This window comes from Lygodium microphyllum, chromosome 10 (assembly GCF_053477565.2).
Source record: "Lygodium microphyllum isolate KBCC chromosome 10, Lygodium_microphyllum_v1.1.10, whole genome shotgun sequence".
NCBI lineage: Eukaryota > Viridiplantae > Streptophyta > Polypodiopsida > Schizaeales > Lygodiaceae > Lygodium > Lygodium microphyllum.
Window position 1 is genome coordinate 66,956,554 of NC_141144.1, and position 13,575 is coordinate 66,970,128.

Below are 13,575 nucleotides of genomic sequence, written 5' to 3' on the forward strand. Positions count from 1 at the left end.
GGAACGTGAGTCTACTCTTCGGTGGGACGAGTTGGTTCCTATGGTCTTGGACCAAGAGGAACAACTGAAGGGACAGCATGCTTCCAAGTCGGAAGCCTTGACAGGTCAAGCCTCTCAGAAGAAGGGAAAGGACCAAAAGAAGAAGAAGGAGGACAACAAGTCAAAGAAGGACAAGGACAAAGATTCCACATGCCATATTTGTGGAAAGACTGGCCATTGGAAGAAAGATTGCCCTGACAAACACAAGGACACCAACAAGAAGGACACGAAGGATTCTGGAGCGGTGGCTGCACCCTCATCAGCTGCGTTTCTTAATCTAGCTGTCATTGAGGACTCTACACCGAATGCTTCTGATGCTGTGATGATAGCTCCCCAGGCTCGAGAGTGGATCGTTGACAGTGGTGCCTCCCAGCACATGACTCCTTCATCAGTTGGTGTTGCCCAGTTGCGACCTTCGCGTGGGCAAATTATCATTGGAGATAGCTCTTCGGTGTCTATTGCAGGACGGGGTGAGATGCAGCTTATTCCCCATGGATGTGGTGGTACCCATACCTCAGAGGTCTTGCATGTGCCAGGTTTAGGGTATCATCTACTTTCGGTTCATAAGATTTGTTCCCTTGGCCTTTTGGTGGAGTTTGACAGTGATTCGGTTCGAGTCCTTGATCGTAGGTTGAGGAAGATTCTCTCATCAGGATATAAGGAGAACAGCATCTACAAATTAACGTCTTCTACCACCCTCCCTACTCTTCTTCTTACCTCTCAAACACAGTCAGAGCTATGGCATGCTCGGTTTGGTCACCTCAACTATGATTATCTTCGGAGGGCGTCACGTGGACAACTTGTTCAAGGGTTGCCGGATATAGTGGTGAGCCAGCAGCCATGTGTCTCCTGCATTCGTGGGAAACAGCATAGGGATGCGATTCCCAACAAAGTTTCGCGGCGGTCTACTTCACCGATGGAGCTTGTATCTACGGATCTTTGTGGCCCTATGAGGAACGAGTCCTTAAGAGGAAGCTCGTACTTCATGTTGATCGTAGATGACTACAACAGGATGACTTGGGCCTATTTCTTGGCATTGAAGTCGGAGGCCTTCTCCCACTTCAAGGATTGGCTTCTCTTTGAGGAGACCCAATCGGGCCGAAGATTGAAGACCTTGCGATCCGATAAGGGTGGTGAATTTGTTTCTAATGAGTTTACTCGTTTTTGTGCAGATAAAGGTATTCACCAAGAGTTTGCTAATACTAACACTCCTCAAGAAAATGGCATTCTTGAACGGAAAAAACGAAGTGTGATCGAGATGGCGCGCACCATGATGGAGCACCGACAGACACCTCAATTTCTGTGGGCCAAGGCTGTGGCTACTGCAATCCACATCCTTAACCGATCCCCCACTTCGGCCGTTGATGGGATGACACCTTTTGAGGCTTACTTTGGGACTAAGCCCGATGTTTCTTATTTTAGGGTTTTTGGGTGTGATGCCTATGTTCACATTCCCAAGGCTCATCGTGATAAATTTGAAGCAACTTCCCGAAGACAGGTGTTTGTTGGCTATAGCTCTCAATCCCAAGGCTATCGTTTTTATGATCCCGTCAAGCGGGATGTGTCCACCAGTCGAGATGTACGGTTCGTGGAGGTTCCGGCCATAGCAGCGGGTGAGGAGCATCCCATTCTTGGAGATCCAGGGGAGAGTTGGGCTCCCGAGACAGTTCCTTTGGAGCCTACGCCTTTTGATTCCGATTCTGTTTCCGATACAGAGTCTACTGTTCCACCGGTCACCCCCGAGGCGTTACCACCGGTGGATATCCCAGAGTCTTCAGCTGATGGAGAGAGAAGAGGAGAGGTCCGGCCTCCTCCTCGTTGGGCCCGTGACACACTCCGAGATTCAGGGATCGAGGGGGTCCCTGAGGAGTGGGGACCGCAGGATGGTCCACGGCGGTCACGGAGGCACCAGGCATATTCTACGGAGCTTCTTTGCTCTAACTATCGTTTGATGACCCGTGTTATGCAGGAACGAGAGCCCACCTCCGTAAAGGAGGCTTTACAGTCCGCACCATGAAAGAAAGCTATGGAAGCCGAGTTGGAGGCTATTGAGAGGAATGGCACTTGGTATCTCGTGCCTCGCCCCCCGAATAAAAAGGTGATTGGCGTCAAATGGATCTTCAAGACCAAGTACCTTAGCGATGGTTCTTTGGACAAGCACAAGGCTCGCCTTGTTGCTAAAGTTTTGCACAGCGCCCAAGGATTGATTGTTATGATACTTTTGCCCCCACTCCTCGTATAGCGACTATTCGAGCTGTTCTTGCCTTGGCCGGCCACAGGAGATGGCATGTTTACCAGTTGGATGTGAAGTCGGCCTTCCTCAATGGTAATTTGAAGGAGGAGATCTATGTAGAGCAGCCTCTTGGCTTTGGATCTTCAGATGGGCAAGTCTACAAGTTAAAGAAGGCTTTGTATGGCCTCAAGCAGGCTCCGCGTGCATGGAACGAGAAGATTGATTCGTTTCTTCAGTCACAGTTAGGATATCGGCATTCCAAGGCCGATCCGCAACTTTATGTACACACTTCCAGGGCTGGTTGTGTGCTTTGTGTTGTATGTTGATGATTTGATTGTCACAGGTGATCATGCACAAAAGGTCAAAGAGACTAAGGCAGCTTTACATCAGACGTTCGAGATGACAGACTTGGGTCTACTCCGTTTCTTCTTGGACCATGAGATTTATCAGTCTCAAAGGGGGATTTTCATCTCTCAGCAGAGATATGTACAGGAGCTCTTGGTTTCTTTTGCGATAGAGAATTGTCGGACCATTTCTACTCCTATGGATCCGAACTGGAAGGCCCCTTCACCTTCAGCTTCTCCCTTGGCGGATGCTTTCCACTATCGTCAGTTGATTGGATCATTGATTTGGCTCCTCAACACTCGTGTTGATCTTTGTTTTGCTGTTGGTCTCTTGGCGGGATTCATGAGTGAACCTCAGACGGTGCATTGGCAGGCTGCCCAAAGGATACTTCGGTATTTGAGGGGGACATCTGATTTAGGAATTCATTATCCAGCAAGCATAGTGGTTCAAATCTTGTACTTGCAGGTTGGAGCGACTCGGATTGGGCTGGTGATGTGGACCACATGCGGTCTACAACAGGTGGTTCAAATCTTGTACTTGCAAGTTGGAGCAACTCGGATTGGGCTGGTGATGTGGACCACAGGCAATCTACAATAGGTTATTGTTTTACCTTGGGTGCAGGTGTTATCTCATGGAGTAGCAAGAAGCAACCCATGGTAGCCCTTTCATCTACTGAGGTGGAGTATCGGGCCGCGTCTTCCACCACATGTGAGACTGTGTGGCTTCGGAGATTGTTGGAGGAGCTTGGCTGCCCCAAACTCGTCCTACTTTGTTGCAATGCGACAATGAGAGTTGCATTGCCTTGGCACGGAATCCTATTTTCCATGCCCGGACGAAGCATATAGAGATCCAGTACCACTTCATCAGAGAGAAGCTTCTGGATGAGACCATCGCGGTGGAGTACTGCAAGACGGAGGACAATCTTACAGATTTGTTTACGAAGGTACTTCCCCAGGCTCTACTTCGGAGACATGCCAGATCCCTCAGGCTTCTGCCCTGCCCAGGCTCTGAGAGGGGGTGTTAGCGATCAGATCCTGTCCTGGCAGCCAGTCGGACTGGTCAATCGGACTGCCGCGTGGCAGTCCGACCTGGTATTGCACCAATCGGCTGCATTTAATGCAGCCGACTTGCCTATTTTTAGCGCCCAGTTTCTGGCTATTTATAGCCGATCTTCTACAGTCTCTCCTATCACTCTTCACAGGTTTCTGGCTGGAGACTCGTGCAAATTTCATCTCCATCTGCAGATTTCAGATTGGAGATTGTGCAGACTGCAGCGGACTTCGAGGTGAACAACAAGTTGCATCGTCGAGGTGGAGAGACGCAATCCCGCGCATTGCACCCGTGTACATATCTGCATATCTTTGTATACAACACACTTTATACAGCAGATCTTCATGTTCCACTGTCTCTCTCTTCTCTCTGCGTTCTCTCTCTCTCAGTCTTGGTCCCACGCTTCCGCGTCGCTACACTCTGACAAATAGTGCATGTGGAGGCACCGGAAGCACGGTAGAGCAAAAATCTCAAATTATTGTGAGATTTAGTATGCGAGCAGAGCACTGTATATTCTATAGATTGCTGTGAGATTTGGTATGCGAGCAGAGCACTGTATATTTTGGGCGTCTGAGGCCGTCTCAGACTCCGTTTTAGAGCCGCAAGATTGCGGACAGCACTTTCAGGGTACACTATGATTTCGGCTATATTGACCGAAGGTGGGTACATAGGTTACAGATTGCGAATCTGTAATTTTTTAGGTGTTTGCAGGAAGCAAACATAAGGTTTATCTGCAAACACGTTGCAGATTACATATACTATTGAGCAATCAGTGAAAAAGGTTACTTAGTATAGTGCTGTGAACGTGTTGTGAAAGATTGTAGAAGACTAGCTTGTTGTGTCGTATCCTTGTTTATGATAATGGCAGAGAGCAGTGGAAATCCCATTATTGAGAAGCTCGACAAGAACAACTACCCTTCATGAAAGTTCCGTGTAACGAACTTCCTCATTGGAAAGGGTCTTTATGAATTTGTTTCAGGTAAAGAAAAGGAGCCAGAGCTGGGTATCCCCGACTGCAGATAAATTAAAAGCATGGAAAGAATGGAATGCAAAAGACAAAAAGATAATGTACTGGTTATCTGCAGTCATTGATAATATAATGTTGAGACATATCAGAAATGCAAAAACTTCACATGCAACTTGGACAATTTTTGAGAACATGTTTTCAGTACATACAAAGGCACGAAAGATTTAACTCAAGCAAGAGTTGAATGCCTTGAAGAAAGGGAAAATGTATGTCAATGAGTATGTGTTGAAGGTGAGGAGCATTGTAGATGCTTTAGCAGCGATTTATGCAATGCCTGATGATGATGATTTGGTTTCATCCACTTTGAGTCGCCTTAACAATGAGAAGGCATAAAAATCATTTCTTACTTCAATATATGTACGGAAGCCATTTCCAAATTTTCATGAGTTGATCTCTCTCATGGTTACCGAAGAGATCAACATGCAGGGTGACTCATCTGAAAAAAATGGTAAACAGGTTCAAGCATTTTACTCAAGTTCAGAAAGGGGACGTGGTAGATTCTCCTCGAGAGGCCGTGGTATGATACTGTCAGAAGTGGAGCAGCGGTGGAAGCATAAACATGTGCTGAAATAAACTGCTGAAACACAAGACAAAAAGAGAAAAGAAAAGAACACGATACAGATGAGAACTCAGATGTATGCATGGGAAATGGAATCCATATATCTGAACACGAGACAGTCGCATACAACAATGAGTCACTGGCTGCGTGGGCACTGGCACTGGCTCCTCTCTCCACAGAGTCTGCAGCTGGTGAAATGAAGTGACTGACTGAGGAGGAGCCACTGAGTATAAATAGGCTGAAAAAGTGGGGAGCAATAATGCTGGTCGAACAGCATTTAATGCTGGCCGACTGGTGCATAAAATGCCCCAATGGCATAAAATGCCACACCAGAAAAATACCTAAAATACCTAATAAAAAATGCCCAGCCCAGATCAAGCTCAGACTCACACATGAGCTAACAAATACTCTGCTAACACCCTCTCTCAAATCATGAGTGATCTGATACAATACAATAGTACAATGAAAAGGGATCAAAAACTATACAACATAGAACCACCAAGTAGAACCATGGATACCCAACCAGTGGGTGATCAAGCCACCACCAAGGTGCCTCGGAGAGAACCTGATGCCGATGTCAATCGTACCAAACACCTGAAAATAGAGAAGATCATAGAATGTCTCTGTGTCCATCATCAATGTCTCGCAGTAGCATACAAGACCAACCTGTCAAAAATGCCTCTGAACATATGTGACCATGGATTCCCTGCCTTTGGCCAAACCACCAAAGTGTCCCCTCATGTAAGCTCCAGACGAAAGCCTCCCGCTCTCTGTCAGATAACCAGCTCAGCATGAACCTGGATGTCAATCCCAGCTCCAGGATTTGATTCCACCAGACTGAAGTCGATGCGTCAGGGACGTCCCTCTCTGGAACCTGTGCACCTGTATAAAAGTATAGATGAGGCGCGCGGCTGCCCCATCTGAACACCCGCTCACACTCCCTCTCTGGCACAAGAGAGTTGTGAGGGATGACCTCATCACCACCACTAGAAAGCAGCCGAGGAAGGTGCCACCAAGCCCTTCCCGCGATCCAAAGAAGAGGATCCCTTCCGCTCCTTGGACTTCACCTTGGTCGGAGGATCGGAGTCGGAGTCTGATGAAGGAGAGGACTCATCGGTAGAGTCAGCATCCCGCTTCGTCTTCTGCTCCTTCTTCCTGGAAGCCACTAACTTCTTGCAGTCCTTCCGCAAATGTCCCTTCTTGCCACAGTGGTAACACTGGGCCTTCGACTTCTTCTTCCCGTTACCCCTCTCTGAAGCTACATAAGCCTCACCTCCATAATGTGCCGGAAGCCGCCCCTGTAATCTCAAGGATATCTCATGCTCAAGAAGCATCGAGGTCATATGTGTAAAATTGACAGGAGTCGATGATGTCTGCGCCCGCAAAGCATTGGCCACTCCATCAAACTCCGGGGGGAGCTTGGAGAGGACCGTCTCGACGAGATGCGCCTCGGAAAGAGCAGAATGCATGTGCCGAAGCTGGTCCTGTACCTGCGTAACACGAAGAAGAAAAGACTGAATAGTATCTTTCGGCTCAAACTTCATCTGCTGGAGCTGGCCATAAAGTGTGACTGCCCGCATGGTGGAAGATGCCTCGTACATCTGCTGCAACTTCTGCCATACTTCAGGAGATGTCCTACAGGAGATAACCGCCGGTAAGACCGCTTTAGAAATACACCGAAGCAACGCCGAGTAAGCACGGGCATCGTCCAAGTCCCATGTGAGCACCGCTTCCTCATGGTTGTCCTCATCAAAGTCTTCAAGAAGAGGAAAAGGACGGAGAGGTCGAGCAATAGCTCCACAGACGATGTACCATAGCCGCTTCTGCACAAACCAAGCTTTCATGACAGCACTCCATGTGAGATAATCAGGTCCATGTAACTTATCATCAGTGGAAGTGCACGGAGGAGCCATATGGAGAGGATAAGAAGAGAAGTAGAGAAGAGATGGAATTGAGAGAGGAAACACAGCCAAAACACAAGCACAGACTGCAGAAAATGAGAGTTCACATGCAATATAACCCAAAATTTGATCAATAGAAGACAAAATCTACTGTAGAAAGTCAAAAAATCAGTCAAAAACTGCCAAAAACAGAGAAAACGGCCTGAAGTAACAATCACCCAGCCACGAGAGATGCTGAATCAGCAAAACGCAGGTTGTAAACTGGAGAAAAACAGGTAGAAAACTGTCGCCAGCAGCTGCAGATGAAAAACGCAGGCAGCAAAGGGTGCGTAGGCAGCAGGCGATGGCAAAACTGCAAAAAACGCAGGCTGAAAACAGCCCCAAAACAGGTCGCCTGGCTGCTACAGCAGTCGTTTGATCAGCAGGGGTACAAAACAGTCCTGAAATCAGCAAGAAAACACAGCAGAAACACAAATCCTGAAAACTGATACCATGTCAGAAGTGGAGCAGCGGTGGAAGCATAAACATGTGCTGAAATAAACTGCTGAAACACAAGACAAAAAGAGAAAAGAAAAGAATACGATACAGATGAGAACTCAGATGTATGCACGGGAAATGGAATCCATATATCTGAACACGAGACAGTCGCATACAACAGTGAGTCACTGGCTGCGTGGGCACTGGCACTGGCTCCTCTCTCCACAGAGTCTGCAGATGGTGAAATGAAGTGACTGACTGAGGAGGAGCCACTGAGTATAAATAGGCTGAAAAAGTGGAGAGCAATAATGCTGGTCGGACAGCATTTAATGCTGGCCGACTGGTGCATAAAATGCCCCAATGGCATAAAATCCCACACCAAAAAAATACCTAAAATACCTAATAAAAAATGCCTAGCCCAGATCAAGCTCAGACTCACACATGAGCTGACAAATACTCTGCTAACAGATACGTGCTAGCGATAACCAGCAAAACAGGTTCAATCAGCAATTTGGTGAAATGTAGGTTTCAGGAGGCCGAGGAAACTTTAGAGGCAGAGGGAGCTCTAGAGAAAGAGGTGAATGGCAGAATAAAGGTTCTGGAAATTCTGCTATTGTTTGCCATTATTGTGGCAAAACAAGCCATATTGCAACCCATTGCTATGCTAAGAAGGATGATATACACAATGGTAAATTGTAACAAGGAAACTATACATCATCTACACGACAGAATGAAGACAAAAATGAGCGTCTGTTTGTTATGCAGCATTTGATGAACGCAGTTGTAAGAAAGGGGACACATGATGATGTATGGTATATTGATTCAGGTGCATCTAATCACATGACCAATCATGTTAAATGGTTTGGAGAGATGCAAGACCTACAAAATCAGGTTATGTGCAGACGGGTGATGATTCATGCCACCCAATTTCACACATTGGAAAGGTTCCCTTATCCTTGTATGATGGCTAGACAAAGAGTCTGACAGATATATTACATGTGCCATTAATTACAAAGAATCTAGTGTCTGTTGGCCAAATGGTAGAGCAGGGGTTGCATGTCCAATTCAATGCAAAAGATTGTTTTGTAAAAGACTTTAATGATAAGTGCAGGTTGGTCACAAAAGGAAATAGAGTTGGCCGAATGTTCACTTTAGATGTTGGAATCCTTGCAATGGATACTGCTATGTATGCTAAAGGAAAAGGAATAGTTGTAGATATTGAAATATAACACAAACATATTGGACATGCAATGTGCAAAAGCTGAAATTAATACAGTCCAAAGGATTGGTTACAGGGTTGCCTTCTTTTAGAGTTGTAGAATTGCATAAAGTCTGTGAAGCATGCCAGCTTGGTAAGCAGACAAAACAACCCTTCTCACATGAAAGACAAGTGAATAGAAAAATACTTGATGTAGTGTATACAGATGTTTGGGGGCCTACACAGAATGTATCTCTTGGTGGCAACAAATACTTTGTCACATTTATTGATGACTGTTCAAGGAAGCTATGGATATACTTCATGAAAAAAAAGAGTGATGTGTTTGAGCACTTCAAATCTTTTAAGGCAGCTGTTGAAACAGAAACAGGCTTGAAAGTGAAGTGCTTAAGATCAGATAGAGGGGAAGAGTACCTCTCTAATGAGTTTACTGGCTTCTTGAGGACTCATGGAATAAAGAGGCAATTTACTTGCAAGTATACCCCACAGCAAAATGGAGTTGCAAAAAGAAAAAATAGGCATATTGCAGAAGTCGCACGAGCATTAATGGTTGAAAACAATATGCCCAAACATTTTTGGTCTAAGGCTGTCCATACTGCTGTCCACATTATGAACAGAACTCCCACAGCTACAATTCATGGGATGACTCCTAAAGAGTGCTTTACTGGCAAGAAGCCTGATGTATCGCACCTCAAGGTATTTGGATGTGTTGCATATGTTCATGTGCCAGATGAGCTACGGAAAAAGCTTGATCCAAAGGTTGAAAAATGTATTTTTATTGGGTACTCTTTAGAGTAGAAAAGGTATCAATGTTGTAACCCTGTCACAGGTGAGTTCAGAGTGAGCAGGAATGTTATCTTCGATGAGATGGGCAACTGGTATGCACCTACTGGTGATGTATTAGATGATGATAATGATCATGACAATTATGTGCAGAAAGAAAAACAAGAATCGCAGAGTCTTAGTGGACCAGAAACATCATCTGGTACTATACCTACAGTGAGCCCTTGGTCTGGGAGATTGAGTAGCAGCCCCACATCTTCAAGTGGATCTATAAGTGTTGCACGGAAGGACAAAGCAAAGAAGAAAGTGTTGAATGGTGATGATGCATCTACCAATCATTTGGGATTTGACAAAGATTCCAATGGCTCAGAGAGTTTGAATGATGAGCTTGGTATTTCTTCAGTCAGGACACCAGGTGTACAGAGAGCTCGGAGTAATGTAAAGGCTCCATTGAGTAATCCGATGGTACGCAGATCTAGGAGGGTCAAATACCCTATTAAAAGATTTGGTTTTGAAGGTTATGCAACTCACCATTATACTTATATGGTGAAACTAGTTGAGGATGTTGAGCCCACTTGTTTTGAGAATGCTATTAGTCATGCTCATTGGGATGCAGCAATGGATGAGAAGATGGCTGCATTAGAAGCCAATAAGACTTGGAATTTGGTGCCCTTACCTAAGGGTAAGAAAGCTATTGGCTATAAGTGGATTTACAAAGTCAAGCATAATGCAGATGGTTCAGTTAGCAAGTATAAAGCTAGGCTGGTTGCAAAAGGCTATGCTCAAACATATGACATAGATTATGAAGAGACATTCAATCCAATTGCTAGGATGGCAACTGTTAGATGTGTGATTGCTTTGGCAGCAGCCAAAGGTTGGAGTTTGCAGCAAATGGATGTTAAGAATGCCTTCTTGTATGGTGAATTGCAAAAAAAAGTGTATATGGAGCAGCCAGCAAGTTATGAGGATTTAGAGCATCCCACATATGTGTGCATGTTAAAGAAGGCACTCTATGGGCTAAACCAGCTACCTAGAGCATGGTCTGACAAGATTGAAGAGTATCTTGTCAATATTGGATTTTGTATTTCTGATGCTGATCACTCACTTTACGTGAGAAAGGGAGATGTAGGTTTAGTCATCATAGTCATCTATGTGGATGACTTGATTATTACAGGTGACAATGACAATGGGATTGTTGAAATTAAGGACTTCTTGAAGAATAAGTTTGAGATGAAGGATTTGGATCAGCTGAGATATTTTCTTGGTATTAAGGTGATCAGATGTGATGAGGGTATATGGCTATCCCAAAGGCAGTATGGCCTGGATATGTTATCCAAGTATGGTATAACAACATATAAGCCTCTTTCAGTACCATTGGAGCAAAATGTGAAGTTGAGTACTGACGTTGGGAATGAGATAGAAGACCCTACTATAGTAGTGAGTTTGATTTACATGACTCACAAGGCCAAACTTCAGCTATACTGTTGGCTTTGTCAGTCAATTTATGCAAATGCCTAGAAAGCCTCATTTGGATGCAATTAGACGTATATTGAGGTATGTGAAGTCCACTTTACATTATGGACTTTTTTATGAGGCAGGTAAGGACTGTACAGGTCTTTGGGTACACAAATGCAGATTAGACTGGTAGCATGTCAAACAGAAGATCTACAAGTGGATTCATGTTTTCCCTTGGTAGTGCAGCAGTAACATGGAGCAACAAAAAGCAACCTACAGTTGCTTTATCGAGTATAGAGGCTAAGTATAAAAGTACTGCTATAGCAGCATGTGAGATGGTATGGCTGCAAAAGTTATTAGGTGATTTGGACGTGCAAGGAGGTGGTCCAGTTGTCATTCATTGTGACAACATGAGCAGCATACAGCTAGCTAGGAATCCAATGTTCCATGCTAGAACAAAACACATTGAGGTGCACTACCACTTTGTGAGAGAGAAGGTACTTGCAGGAGAGATTAACTCGGTATATATCAGCACACAGAATCAGATAGCTGACATTTTCACAAAGGCATTGGGTGTAGAGAAGCTTTGAAAGTTCCGAAGCTTACTTGGAGTTGTAGAGATAGAATTGAGCTTAAGGGAAAGTGTTGAGATGGCAAGCTCAACACGTGCAAACATTGATGATGGACCGTCTGGCTAGATGAGTCCACACATCTACACTTAGCACTTTGATGGTCATTATGATACTCACATGGCCACTGACTTATCACTTATTATATTTAGTTTATTACACCTACCTACAGCTAGCAAAGATATAATGCCATTCGATTAGTGAAGTCGGTTATGCACTGTTTGACTTAGAAGACCACTTTCCTTTATATTGTATCTTATCTATACTTTGTGTACATTGTATAGTGTGTGGAAGAAGAATAAGAAATCAACAAGAAAACGTTTTGGCCTCCATCTCTCTTCTTGTGTTCTTGAGTGAGCTTCCTCTTGTGTATACAGTGTGTGTTTGACACAGCACCTCAAGCAAGTTTCCCCACCACGCAATTCTTGGCAACTTCTACACTCCGACTGGTGGTCACATACTTCGGATCCAACTTCGGTGGACATCACACTCCGACATTGCTCTACTCTTAAGCACACTGTACACTCTTACATTCATTTACAACATTCATTCACTTCAGAGTTGTATTCTCTCTTTCCCTTCTTCTGTTTGTGCTTGAGTTTCTATGTTTGAGTTTTGAGTTATGCGTTTAGGATTTGAGTTTTGAGTTTTGCATTTAGGGTTTGAGTTTTTGAGTTTTACGTTTAGGGTTTGAGTTTTGCCCTCTGAGTCTGTGTTTGTCTCTTTGTATTTCTATCGTGATCACATTCTGTGTGTCCTTGGTGCAAACCCTAGCAGTTTTCTTCACACTCCTCCCCCCGCATAAGAAAACTTGGAGGCTATGAGACATACATATCCTCCTCTAAAATGCCATTCAAAAAGATAAACTTCACGTCCATCTAGAAAACCAATCAGTGGTCATGATCCAACCCTATCCTTTGGGCAAATCCCTTGGCAATGGGCCTAGCCTTATGCTTGTCCGAGAATCCATTTGCAAGGTAGACGTTTGCCTTTCCACAAACACCTTCCAATCACAAAAGTTGAAATATGCCTCGCTTTTGTACTATAAAAAATAAGACCACACATAACAGCTGAAATCATTAATGATCACCATCAAATACTTGGCCTTCCCAATGGAGATTGTGCCCAAAGCACCGCATAGGTTGGTGTGGACCAACTCCAATGGTATAGAAGCCCTTCGAGTAGCAGCCATTACATTTAGCCTTTCAAATTTAAAACTTAAATCAATTAATCAACTTAAAGCTTAAAGTAGTTACCTCAAGTCCTTGACACCAAGTGTTCTATACGCCTTGATCTCCTCAATGACCTCTCTCATAAAGTGTACAAGAAACCGCAAGGTGGCACCCTCTATGTCAATTATGTCTAACACCCTATATAAGGGGGTGATCGCTATGGCCAATGCACATACATCATGCCAAAACACCTCTTTCAAGAAAAGCCCCTGAATGGCTTTTCCCTCTTCTACACTCGAGTGGCTGCTCTTGCAACCATGTCTTAAACTCCTTTAAGACCATGGCTTGCTAAATCTTATTTTGCACATCATATAGTTGCTCTAAAAGCAATCACATGGCAAAAAAACAAGACTTGGAGGGCTTCTTTAGCTCCACATCACTATAGGCGCAAAAGATAGCCAAGATCTTTACTTTCTTTGTGATGAAATCTACAATGCAGCAAGCATCTACAACAATCTTTTTCACCCAATCAAGGGGCCCAATGTCCTCCATGAGAAGGTCAATACAATGGGTGGCACACAAGGTCTAAACAATGGATGGAAACTCCGCAACAAGCAAGCATCCCATCCTCTGACAATTGGAGGCATTGTCGGTGACCACTTGTACCACATTGGCCATACCAACCTACA

The 13,575-nt window shown here is 44.6% G+C and overlaps 1 protein-coding gene across 2 annotated transcripts in view; it reads right to left on the reverse strand.

The window, feature by feature from the left end:
• Positions 1 to 13,575, reverse strand: part of LOC148030111 (mitochondrial import inner membrane translocase subunit TIM10-like) — a 95,423-nt gene that overhangs the window by 76,492 nt on the left and 5,356 nt on the right. Inside the window, exon 1 of one of the 2 annotated variants that reach the window (XM_087686382.1) lies at positions 12,971 to 13,057. The exons of the other annotated variant lie outside the window; for it this stretch is intronic. The gene's annotated coding sequence lies outside the window, so the exon portion shown is untranslated. Of the gene's footprint in view, positions 1 to 12,970; positions 13,058 to 13,575 lie in introns of those variants that run through there. 2 annotated transcript variants of the gene reach the window in all.